At 38.5% G+C, this 12,781-nt stretch overlaps 1 non-coding gene across 1 annotated transcript; it reads left to right on the forward strand.

Moving 5' to 3' along the window:
• The first annotated feature begins 577 nt into the window (after positions 1-577).
• On the forward strand, positions 578-659 carry trnas-aga (transfer RNA serine (anticodon AGA)). Its single transcript has one exon. It is a non-coding gene; the product is annotated as a tRNA-Ser (tRNA).
• The last annotated feature ends 12,122 nt before the right edge of the window (positions 660-12,781 follow it).

Here is a 12,781-nt window from a genome sequence, read left to right on the forward strand (position 1 = left end):
CAGAAATAGATACATGAAGAAATAAATGTAATATTTATTGCTTGTATATCAAGCTTTTTCAGTATTTTTATTCATGCATTTATTGTTTTATTTCTGTATGTATGTTTTAATTTATCATGTATTTATTCATTTATTTAATAATCTATTATAAATAATTTTTCGTCCATATGGTCCTGGTCATACAGAAATAAGGATGAGCAATAAAACTAGTAAAGGTTTAATTACATATCCAGTTTACTCTAATTCTAGTGTACATTTATGTTTTATAATGTCTTGACTTTCCATTTCTTGCTGTTGTAGCGTTTTTAACTGACTTTTTACTAAAGACTATGAAGTGCACACCAACAGAAATGACTATAAACGTCAGTGAGCTCCTGATGGCCACCGCCACCAGATGGTGCTGTTCTCACCTCAACACGAAGGAAACCCAGACAGAGCATCTCGACTGCCGGTTCCTGAGGTAAAAGTAAACGTCATAATAATACATGATTGTCCAGTTCATAGACAACCTTTAAAGGCAACCAACACGAGGGATTTACATGTATCTGACGATTTTGTACATGTGTCTCTTTGTATGGTTGTCGTGGCCGAGTGGTTAAGGCGATGGACTAGAAATCCATTGGGGTCTCCCCGCGCAGGTTCGAATCCTGCCGACAACGCATGTTTTTCTTTCGAGCAGATGTTGGAGGAAAGCGCAGTATAATACAGTAGTATTCAAAAAGTAACTGTCGTATAAACCAAAGAATTGAAAAGTGACCTGCAAAAGAAACAGAAATGTCATTGTGTTGATTTCTTTTGTGATAGGTGCAATATCTGTCCTTCACTCAAGACCTTGAATGCATCAGCCAGCAGAAAGAAGGATATGAGCCTTCCTGTAAATAAGGTGGGTGTGTAGTCTTAATCTACAGCAGTGTTAACACTAACATGAACCATTCATTGGGTTGACACAAAAACAAGCTTCTTTATAACATTTCTTCCTTATATCTTCCGACCTATTTATTAGAGATTATGGGAAGTAAGTGAGTCAATTTATAGTACTGTAGGTTATTTTATACTTGTTGGAAATTTACTTTTTACTCCACTGCATTGTATTGGACAGGCAGTTGATAGCATTAGTAGTGCTGTATTGTCATAGATTCAGATTCATTTTTGACAAAAATCAACAAACTTTCTCTTTTTGTCCAATTTTTGGACATCCCATAATTTGGTGTTTTTCTGTCATTTATAGACAAACTAAATGTAGCGACTTAGCACTCTCTCTGCGTTGTGTCATTTAGTTGAAACGAGGACATTTGATTGGCATCCAGCCATTTATTCTGGTAATAGACAATAACAGGTGCATCCCTCATTAAACCACAAGGTCCGAATGCCTCAATTGCATTACAATAAACACAAAATACAAAAATCATACCTGGTAATAGACAATAACAGGTGCATCCCTCTGAAAAATATAAAATTAAAAGACACTGTCAAGTTTCTACTAAAATAAAGTGAAATTAAATTAATATATTTAAAAAAAGACGGAGCTCATATCCCGCAACCTTACCATTAAACCACAAGGTCCGAATGCAGCTGCCCCCGGGGTGCACCACACTAAACCCCAGGGGTGCTGCGTTCAATACCCATGGTTATTTAGAGATGGCAAGTGGAATCACTAATGACCTGATTAACTATGTTACATATACAACTAATATGTATCAACAGTCTATAATAAAGTGATTTCTGGCATTTTTAGGCCTTTTAAAAATTTGACCATTTTTGACAAAAATCTAACTTTTTTTGAGGGGGTCATTTTTGGACATCCCATAATATGTTTTTTTTCTCTCATTTTTGGACAAACTGTGCTAGTCTAATATATATTAACTGTGTTTATTACATTCCATTTTTTATTAAAAAATCACCATACTATTAATCATATTAAATGACTCATGTTCTTCAATGTAATGTGCATTTTACTTCATATTTACTCATTTTAACTAAACATTGTTTTGTGAGAATATCTGATTACCCATTAATAAAGAGACCTGAGAGCCATTCATTCACAGAATGACTGAGATGATGTATCATGTTTAGCCTTGAGGACAAAGCGAACAAATACCAACTGCATTCCTTCAGATTTCCTGCTTCAAAGTCACATTTCTATGAAAAACACCAAAAGACTATTCTAATAAGAGAAAAGATCAGAGTTTGTATATGAGATTCTCATGTGTAACTGTGCTAAGGGTCAACCATGGGTCATTCTGGCAGATTTAGAAAAGATCCCAGCATTTTTGTTATGGACCGTACATACAGGCATGTGTGTTTGTCTGAAGGGCTGATGCTCCATCTGTTATTCACCTCCAACACTTAATAATTACAATCTGCATATATATTTAATAAATATTCAACATATTTCTGATACTTGTGTTGCCTTTTTCACATAACTAAAACTATGAAAGCATAGAATAAACAGGCTATGTTAAATTATTTCAAGGAACATACACAGCAGCGATGTGATTGTTAAGTTAATGAAGAGATTCCACACAGACATGCAAATATGTTGGAATAAAGCCGTCGTCCTCAGGGCGAGCCCCATGCACCATCAATCTATCATGACATTTTTATTGCACTGTTGGTAAAAGTGAAACTGTGAGTATTACATGTTGCAAACTTGTTCCACTATTCAGTGAAATGAAGCATGTAGTCCGTAGCTGTTTCAAAAATTGATGATCAGCTTAATTATCTTTATCACGTCTTCCACAGTGAGCCAAAGTGTAACTATGACACAACAAGCTCTGTTTACATGCATCACTTTGTGCATAAAATCAAATCAGGTTATGTGTAAAACCAGAGCTTACAGATGGAACAGAGTACACCATATAGCCTACAGCGATATCCAACTAGATACTGAAGGAAATTGACTTGTATTTTGATATTTCATGGTGCGCTCTGCCTGAGCTGTCCAGAGGACACAGATCCCTCTGAGCAGCCAGCTGCTGCTTCAAAACACACCTGGTTAACCTGCCTCCACAAGCAATCATGCACTCAGAATTGTTTAGCCAATATAGTAATTATTGGTTAAATTAAGATGGAAAGTCAGATAGCTGATCTCAAGTAACACCATCAGATCTAAGACATATTAAAGGCACAATGTGTAAGATTTTATATTTAAAAAAAAACAACGTATCGGCTCATGCTAAAAATAATAATAGACGTAAATATGAGATTCTGGAGCGCTGCTAAATTATTCTATCTTGACATAAATACTATGGGCTAGCTAGACTGAAGATGGCTAAACTTGTTGAGTTTACAAACTGCTATGGGCAAATCCTACTCACTGTGGTGTTGAATTTAACTATTTGGAATCCAGGGAGGTGGCAAAAATATTATGGTGTTCAAATCATTCCTGATGTACATTAACATACAGGAAAGCCTTTAAAAATGCATACTCAGATTCGATGAATGACTTTGTGCAAGTTAGTACCCCATTTATGATGCCGTGGCCGCTGTGACACAGGTCCATCTTAAATTATAAGATGGAGTTATCCAGAGCTGCATTTTTGGACATCCCATAATACGGTGTTTTTTCGTTGTTTTTGGACAAACAATACTACCACATGTATCAACAGAGTCAAATTGGGTAATTTCTAGAATTTTTAAGGCATTTTCAAATATGAACATTTTTGACAAAAATCCTACTATAGTGTGACTTTTTTGAGGGGGTCATTTTTGGACATCCGATAATATGGTGTTTTTCTGTCATTTCTGGCCATATTTTATCAACAAACTATAATTGACCCATCTGAAGCATTTTTAAGCATTTTAAGATTTTATCATTTTTGACAAAAATGGACATTTATTTCTTTTTTTTTTTACGTTTTCGGACATCACAAACTATGGAGTTTTTCTGTAATTTCCGGCCATATTATGCTCTAATATGTATCAACAGACTATAACTGACCCATTTAAAGCATTATTAGGCATTAGATCTCCACTCACACTGAACTGACTGGATGGGGATTGTAAATGATATAGACATCATTCAGACCTGGGCCTTTCCCATAAGTTCTTGTTAATCACATCCATAAAGCATATCCTGCTTTATTGACTAGTTCATTCTAAATGAGACCATCATTTACTAAATGAACATCATGCTGTATTTTAGAGGCTTGAAACTCGCGATTGGGGCCATAAATGCCTTAGGAAATTGTTTACTGGGTTAAAAAATCAAGTGAGAAGTAGGGTTATTTTCTCATTGACTTCTATACAATCGGATTTCTCTTTACAACAACTCTACAGTGGATTTGGCCCCTGCTGGCCTTTAGAAAGAATACAGGTTTAAGGCATTTCCACACTGACTTCACTGCGTTCAAGTTTTGGCCACCAGGCAATAATGCTGATAACTCATTCAGTGGCTGTAATAACTGTGTGGGGAGGCAGCCAACAGTACAACCTGTACAGGATTTTTTTTCATTAAGGAGTGGCTTTGTTTAAGCAGTGAGAAAGACAAAAAACAAAACAATATTAAATTGAATGCATGAATTAAGTAATACATGCATATAAATGATTAAATCAAGAGCATGGATTGCTAGTGGGAGAGCAGAGTTATGACATCAAATCCGTCATTAGTTTTTGGGGTTTTTTCTCAGTGGCACCTCCTGGGCTCCTTACCCTCCAGTTCAACCCCTGGCCTGGGAACTCCTCTATTTGTATACACATCTGTTTGTCTGCACAGTACCAGCAGACCCAGTCAGTGTAATCCTGTCAGTTTCCTGTCTTCTCCTGCTGTTTTCGGCTCAAATCCAGTGGGCCCGGGGCCAGGGAGGGGTAGGAAGGAAATTTATCTGAGTGTCTGACTATCTGCTCATCTGAGGTCGAGGAATGTGGTGAATGCTCTCATTAGTAGACTGCAGGATCCCACGGTGGATTTCACTTTTTTTCACTTTTTGCACAAACAAAAAGTTTGAACAACATGAGAAATATGCAGGTAAATCACGTAAAACAGTTAAACGAAGTCAGCTAGTTCACAATCTGCCAAAAAATAGGAAACCCCACCTTGTTTCCAGAAATAAAGGAAGACTACAGTCCCATGCACACAGCATGTGATGAGATTTTTATTTCTGCCATCTGTGCAGGTTGATTGAGTACTAAGTTTATTCCAGAAACAGCTTGCGGAGGCGGCGGATGGAGGAAGAGCCTACTGCACTTGTGTTAAATCTTTGATGGAACTTGACATTTAATGTTAGTTTTTTTAGATTCAATGTCAACATGAAAGTGCTGCCAACAGTACAGCATGTAACAGACCCATGTAGGAGACCCTCCTCCCATAAGTCCAAGGGTCTCACCGCAGACATCACGGCAGGGAACTCCAGGTCTGTGAGCCAGTGGGAAGACTAGAGGGCCCACAGGCATTAGGTGCGTCACTTATCTTCCACAAAAGGATAAAAGCACTCCCACACATATTTATTTGTTTATGTTCAGAATGACTGGGGTAACAGTATTGTATTGCTTCATAAAGCTTCATGAGGTTTAATTTGCACATCAATGGTTTTAGGCTGCTAGACGCTGTCACATAGACCCTGTTTCCATTCAGCTGTAACATGCGGTCTGAGTGATCAGAACACAAGTGGACAGCTCTAAATACAGGAAAAACACTGTCAGGACACATTGAGATGGATGTCAAAAACCACATTCGGAGGTGGTTCAGGCCGCATGTGTCCACATTCAGATAGTAGTGAGAACGGGTATGTGACTCTTGTCCACATAAGCCCGAGCGGAAGTACATACTCATTCGTGTGAACTCGGCTGGACATTTCTAAAAGCCCCAAGCCAAAAATTACGAGTGCATCTAACATCTTCAGTTATGTGGTTTGCCTGGAACACACCAAAGAATGTATTTTGATTTCTTCTTCTTCTCCTTCTTTTATTTAGGCTCAGGAGGGGCACTGCTGCTCGCCGCCGGTTAAAAACAACAACACATTTGGTGATTCGCAAACGGAAATGATGTACTATGTGTTAATTTACATACAGAGCGGGGAAGTGGAATCAGATCACAAGTGGTCACTGAAGACGCATGTGGAGACGCAGCCACTGCCAGGTGAGAACACACTGACTGGGAGCTGTCCACTTGTGTTCGGATCACTGAGATCACATGTGATCACATGAGATCCACTGCTAAATGGAAACAGAGTCATAGGACCAAAAAAGGGTCATAGGACTAAAAAGAAAAAGTTCAACAACACACTAACATCAACATCAGCATCATCCAGGTTGTATTGACTAAGGCACCTAACACATAAGAAACTATATTCATCAATTTACCTGCAGAAGAGGTTTAACCTTATGATGGTGTGCATTATTTTAATTAAATACAGGCAAATATACTTTACGTTGCCCTTTAGTCAACAGTATAAACTCTTAACATTGAGTGGCGTTTCATTGTACTTTTTATGGTAGGAGGTTGGAAACTAGGAGTTTCCAACGTCCTATTCATCAGGTGGCCAGAAACACATTTCCAAATGAAATGATCATTTTGCTCTGCAACTTGAGCCAGATGTATAAATAAGCAACTGATTGCTCACAAGGCCATCATATCAATTAGAACTTTTCTTTACTGTAGAAAAGACCCCAGAGATTCAAAGCCCTTTGGAATAATTGTGTTGTGCACAGCATGGTTCCCTGCTGATGAAACAATCAATTTATCTGTATAGCGCAGGGGGTGGCACATTGACAGTGATGAAAAAAAATTGCTTTGAAAACATTTTGTAAGTAATGTCAGGAGTTATACATATGATATCAAAATATCATCATAAATCTTTTGTTAATAGGGGGGCCAAGGCATTTGCCCAACCTGTCCATTCTTGGTCCATTTTTACTAAAATGAGGTCCAACATTGGTCTGATCAATCTCAGATGCCATTGGGTTTATTTGTGATGGACCAATACCTTAAAGGACAGATTCACTTATTTAACCTCATCCTGTTTTCAACACAACAACCAGTGTAGACAGAAACATTTCTCCATGTGTACATTCCCAACCCAACTACTATGAGTTTAACAGATAGCCACTGAGCCCTGGAATCTGACACTTATCTTAGAAATGCATAATTCCTCAACCAGCTCCTTACCATTTTAGACAGCATGTTTGAACGTGCAGGCTCGTTCTCCAAGGCATTCAACTGTAAATAATGTACATACCATTGAATAATAAAATCTCTCCTTTCCTTTACATAGATTAATCTGGGAGATTACGGATGCAGTGGAGAGAAATACAACAGCAAGATCAAACCATTTTGCTGGCAGGCGCATGGCTGTAATCCACACTTTGGGAACTATCGGGCCAGGAGAGCCTCCACATTGATTTTACAATCAACAAACTACATCTCAACTCCATTGGCAGGAAGGGATTGGCCCATTGGGTTGAAAATGGATGGTGTTGGACACATGAAAACATAAACACTCACACAAACAAACAAGCACTCACACACTTACACAAGTCATTTCCTCATATTCTGTGTGTAAAGCTCAACACCTCTAAAAATGGTCCATTAGCTTCAGAATTGATAGCATCACAGAAAGCACACACCACAGAAAACACACACACTATAGTAGTGCACAAGGCCACCTTTAAGCGAGCGTGCGTTGGACACACGCTGGTCTGTGAAAAAGGGTCATTTAAAGATCCATCGCCATCTGTTTTGGTCCCAGCATGCCATTTTACCCTCTGTGGGGGCCTTTGATTTAGCGACAAAAGGGTACCATTGCTGCCTTCCTTCCCACTGTGCAGCCAGACATCAAGTCTGAGCTGGTTGTACAAATCAAACACTGCCGGGCATCCATCGTTTCATCACAGGTACGACCACCTGTGTGGAACTGTTGCTGGTAATCACAAGCATTATGGGTCCCATTTAAACACTGGTCAGGGAACCTATTTGTTGCGTTTCTTGCAGGTATCACATACATAACCAGAAAGCAAAGCTGAGGTATGAGGTATGAGGAAGCAGGTGGATGACAAGTTCTAAGAAATGCTAAGAAAATAAAAAGGATTTCCTGTTCGTATGGCATGTGAATATAGCCTAGACTGTCCTTCCCAAAAACACAAACCCATATGTTATGTTAATGAAGCTTTATGTACCATTTGTTGTTTTTATTGACCCCACTAGATGGCGCACTGGAGAGAAAGGCCATCTAGTTGGCTCAGAAAGTAAAGTTTCATAGAGTTTCTTTGGCCATCACTTTTGTGGCTGTAGTAATTATGACAGAAGCCAAGGCAGAAGTGAAGTTAAGAAGTAAAAACAATCATTTTAGTTACATGTGAAATTTAACTGATTCAATATCACGTTTTATATCACTTACATCCCCAAATTAATGTCTGGCAGTTTATGACAAACTATATTTCTAAAACCACCAAGTAGTTTTGTTGCCTAAACCTAACCAAACTCAGAACGTTAACGACATGATTAAAACAACAACTGTTACGTTTAGGTTTATTTGTTGATCTCCTTCAGTCGGAAAGGGGTGCAAATTTAGGAAACACTATTGTGGGTCATATTAAAAGGTTATAAAGTTATAAATGACCTATATGGTCATATGGTTTGGAGGTAGTTGGTATTTCAGTAGATTTAGGCATTTCTCAATTTCTTTGGAGTATTTGTTCGTTGGACCAATAGGACAACCCAATACTCCAAAGAAGTGATATTCTCAAACCATAACCACATGTTTTTGTGCTTTTTTACGCCATGAAATATAATTATTTTTTAAGAAGCAGTAGTCACTGGACCCATATATCGATGTATCAAACCAATGGGACGTTGGAACAATGGCACGGCATGTAAGGCTCCTGTCCTACTCTTTCACTACTTACTTTTTTTTTCTTCGGTAAGTCATTGCAGAGCCCACCAAGCAACTTTCACTTTTATTTGTATAAAGTTACAGCTTTTAAACTTTCAACTCTGTTTTTCCTGTCACTCATCTGCTCCACAGCACCTGGACTCCCACAGTGCCACACAAAGCTATTCCCTTGAGTTCCATAGTGAATCATAACTTTGACTCACCCATGGCCACTGGTCTCCACAAATATCCTCCATTCATTCAAGTTAATTAATACCAAAAGTTTTAAACCATTATGCTCAAGGCAACAGAAAAGTATTTTAATTTCCTGCTTTCAACGGTGTACTTTGGGGTGTTTTTTTAAATGTTATTACACTGTTTGTCTGTATATTAGCATATTTTATCTTGCGTTTTATTTGTTATTGTCACTTCTATAGTCCATTCCTACTTCATTTTTGCTCTATGGTGCAATTAGTTACGATTTTGAACTGTTGTATGCAAATAATGTTCATTATTAATCATAAGTATTGTCCTTTAGTTTTATACTTGGCACAGGACCTACAATGTGACCACACATACTGTGTTGAACAACCTGTAAACACATTATTAATGCAAATGGTAATTAAGGTAAAAATGCAGACAGTACACTTCTAATAGTATTTCCTCCTCAACATTATGGTGTAACGTCTCTGTCTGTGTGAGAAACCATCATTAAAGTCTCCATGAAGATTGCCTCAAGGTGTTTCAGTTGCATTCTTGTATCTGCATCAAGCAGACACTTAGACAAACATTTGGCCTGGAGCAACCCAGAGGGGGACAGGGACCATGTCACAAACGTCTCAATGACAAGGACTGTAGAATATATAAAGGTGAAACAAAGACAGATGAGACACAATCATGGAAAATGGTCAAAACTAGTTCAACTACTTTTAGGAAAAGAAAAGGAACATTTCCTTGTTTTGAGAACAATTACAAAACAATCCTCGACTTTCATATTCATAGAAACTTGGATCATTCTTGAAAAATCAGTCATCCACCCTGGTAGTTTGCCAACAGCCAACGGTTGTAGCAACGCCACACCCCCTGCTGAAGGTTTTGAATCAACCCTAAGAAGGTTTCCCAGGATACAAAGCTCATTCATTTGATGATGCGACTTGCAGCGGCATGTTTGTTGAAATGATGGAATATGCTGATTGCGGTCTCTGCTGCCATAGCTTCACCAATTATTTGTTTCAGGAGAAAGTTTGTTGTTGAACATTTCATAATGGAAATGATCTTTGGCAATAAAAAAACATCTGAAACTTGAATTGTGGCAGGAAGACTGAGCCAATCAAAATGACCTATAACAGAATATAGAGGCATGAATTGGGAGTTAAAATGTTGTAGAAAAATACTGCTGGATATAGGGTGGAGTACTCGAGTCCAGGAATTGATGTGCCAGTGAAGCCTCATGAACCATTTTCATTATCGAGGCCACTCGATGGTGCTCTCTGTCCAACAAAGAGCTGAAAGTACACTCAATTATCATTGCTCAAGCCTTTTTCTTTAAACCAATAGCACCATCTAGTGGGTTTAGAAAATAATGACAATGGTTCATGAGGCTTCATTGGCACATCACTAGGTATTAATACTTTTACTTAAGTAAGGGATCTGTATACTTTTTCCACCACTGCTTGATACTGGTTGGGTGGTACACTGTTTTACAAAGGTCTAATGGTGTGCAAGTGAAGCTTTATGGACCATTTTCTTTATTTTCTGAGCCCCATAGATGGTGCTCTTAGTTGAAAGAAAAAAGCTCAAGGAATGGTAATTCAGTGCTTTTACACCCTGTTAAACAGAGGGCCCTATCTAGTGGGCTTAAATCATGGCAAAACTGAGTTTATTCCAGAGTCATCCAGACGCAATTTCTTGAGAAGACAGTAAAGCTCACTGAGCTGTGTGCACTTCTGGATGATATCATTCATTCAGACATGACAGTTAGGTTTTCAGACGTATGTGGGACTCACAACAGGTACAAAGCAGCAACAGTGGTTATTTTGACCGTGGTTAATGACAGAATGAAATGAGGGCATTGTTTACTCTGGCACGAAAAAATATCACATTGTGTTTGGTGTGTACACAGCATTACACTAACTGAACTGTCAGAATTGATTCATGTACTTGCATTTCAAAGCCTCCAGAGGGCAAATACATGCATTTGATGCATTGTAAAGATATCCATCCACCAGATCTTATTTAACCTATTCTCTGATAGTTTGTGTGCCTGACATCATGCATTCTATTACATGTTACTGTAGGAAAGTTGGGAGGGAAAAGGTCCTTAGGTAAACAGTAAATGTTATTGTAATATAGGCAAGGGAAAGACAACATTCCTTGACACGAAACTGGGAACGTGTGAAACATACCAGACCATCGGGAACACTGGAGGAATTCAGGAAAGCAGAAGATATGAGAGAGGAGGAAAAAGGGGAAAGGGAGTGATGGAGAAAAGGGGGCGCAGAGGAAAGGAAGGAACGGAGAGGAGGGGGACAGTGGGAAGAATGACAGGATGGGAGCGTCATTCCCTCCGCTATATCCCTGAGGTGAAAGTGGGAAAAGTCAGAGTTCAAGCGCTGGGAATGGAAGGTCACACTTTTATGTTGACAAAAGTGTGTGCCTCAAAGGAGAAGCAGTGACAGAGAGAGGGGTTAGAAACACTGGGCCTGAGTCAGAGGAAGAAGGAAATTTGTTTGGTCGAGTGTGTGTCTCGCACTTCCACTCTACTCTGACAGCTTTGATGCTTGTTGAGCCAGTAACCTCAAGAAGAGGTGTTAGTCTTGGATGTTGACATGGGAGAATCTGTCAAGAGCACTTTTGGCTACATGTGTAGCTGGTGAGAGGATTGAGCAGTAACAAGAAAACAGCAAACCCTGGCTGCCATGTCAATGAAGGTAGAAGGTACCAGTTTCTTTTTAAAGGGATAGCTTGTCAGTTTTAGAGCTATCTGCTTTCATGCAAGAATTAGATGAGATGATACATCAATCTCATATCTCTCACTCAAATATAAAGCTACTAAGGGTGGGCGTTTGGAAGAAACATGCCACCTCGATTATCTATAACAGGAACGATCAATTAATCGATTAATCACATGCATACATGGGCAAAAATAAAAGATATATATACAGTACTATGCAAAAGCCTGTTTTGATAACGCACGCTTTTATTTTTAAAGGACGAAAAGAGACTTCCTGTTGATCGTAAAACTAACTCACATGGGATGATACTGTAAAGATAACGTCAAGGAGTTCAATGTTTCATGTTTTAGCCCCTGAAGAGGTATGAGGTTAGTTTTCACAGTAATCGTCAGATTTAAATGTGTTTTGTGTTGAAATACGTTTGATGAAATTAGACCTAATAATTCATGCTAGCAAGGTTTGATACAGTGAGCTAGTTTTGCTCCAATTAATACTCGTATTTCTGTGTGTTTTATAATAGTTATTGCAACTTTCAGTTTGCAAACTGTAGCTTTATCCAACTTAATTCTCAGTTAATTGGCTTATTGATGTACGGCCACAGAACTGAACGATTAAATTAAATGAAATTATAACAAATTAAAATAAAAAAATACACAGATCTGTTAAAAATTCCACGTTATCGACCAAAGTCTTAACGACCATTAATAGATCATTGATTAATTATTCACATCCCTAAAAGCTACCACCCACAGCTTGTTATCATAGCTTAGCACAAAGACAGGCAACAAGGGATGTGCCTCTCAGAAATAGTCCTGATTTTCTGAAGGGAGGTTGTATGAGGTACTTATCCGTAGTCAGTTTATTACCAGTCAGTCAGTTTATTATTGCAGTTGGCACACCCCCTGTTTGGAGAACAAGACAGGGACTCAAAAGGCCAAAAATTGAAGTCAATGCAGACCTGCCAGAAACTGCATTTTCTCCACTGGCCACTTGTGGCAACCCCTATAGACCCTCATGTTA

The sequence above is a fragment of the Centropristis striata genome, chromosome 10 (assembly GCF_030273125.1).
Source record: "Centropristis striata isolate RG_2023a ecotype Rhode Island chromosome 10, C.striata_1.0, whole genome shotgun sequence".
Lineage (NCBI taxonomy): Eukaryota > Metazoa > Chordata > Actinopteri > Perciformes > Serranidae > Centropristis > Centropristis striata.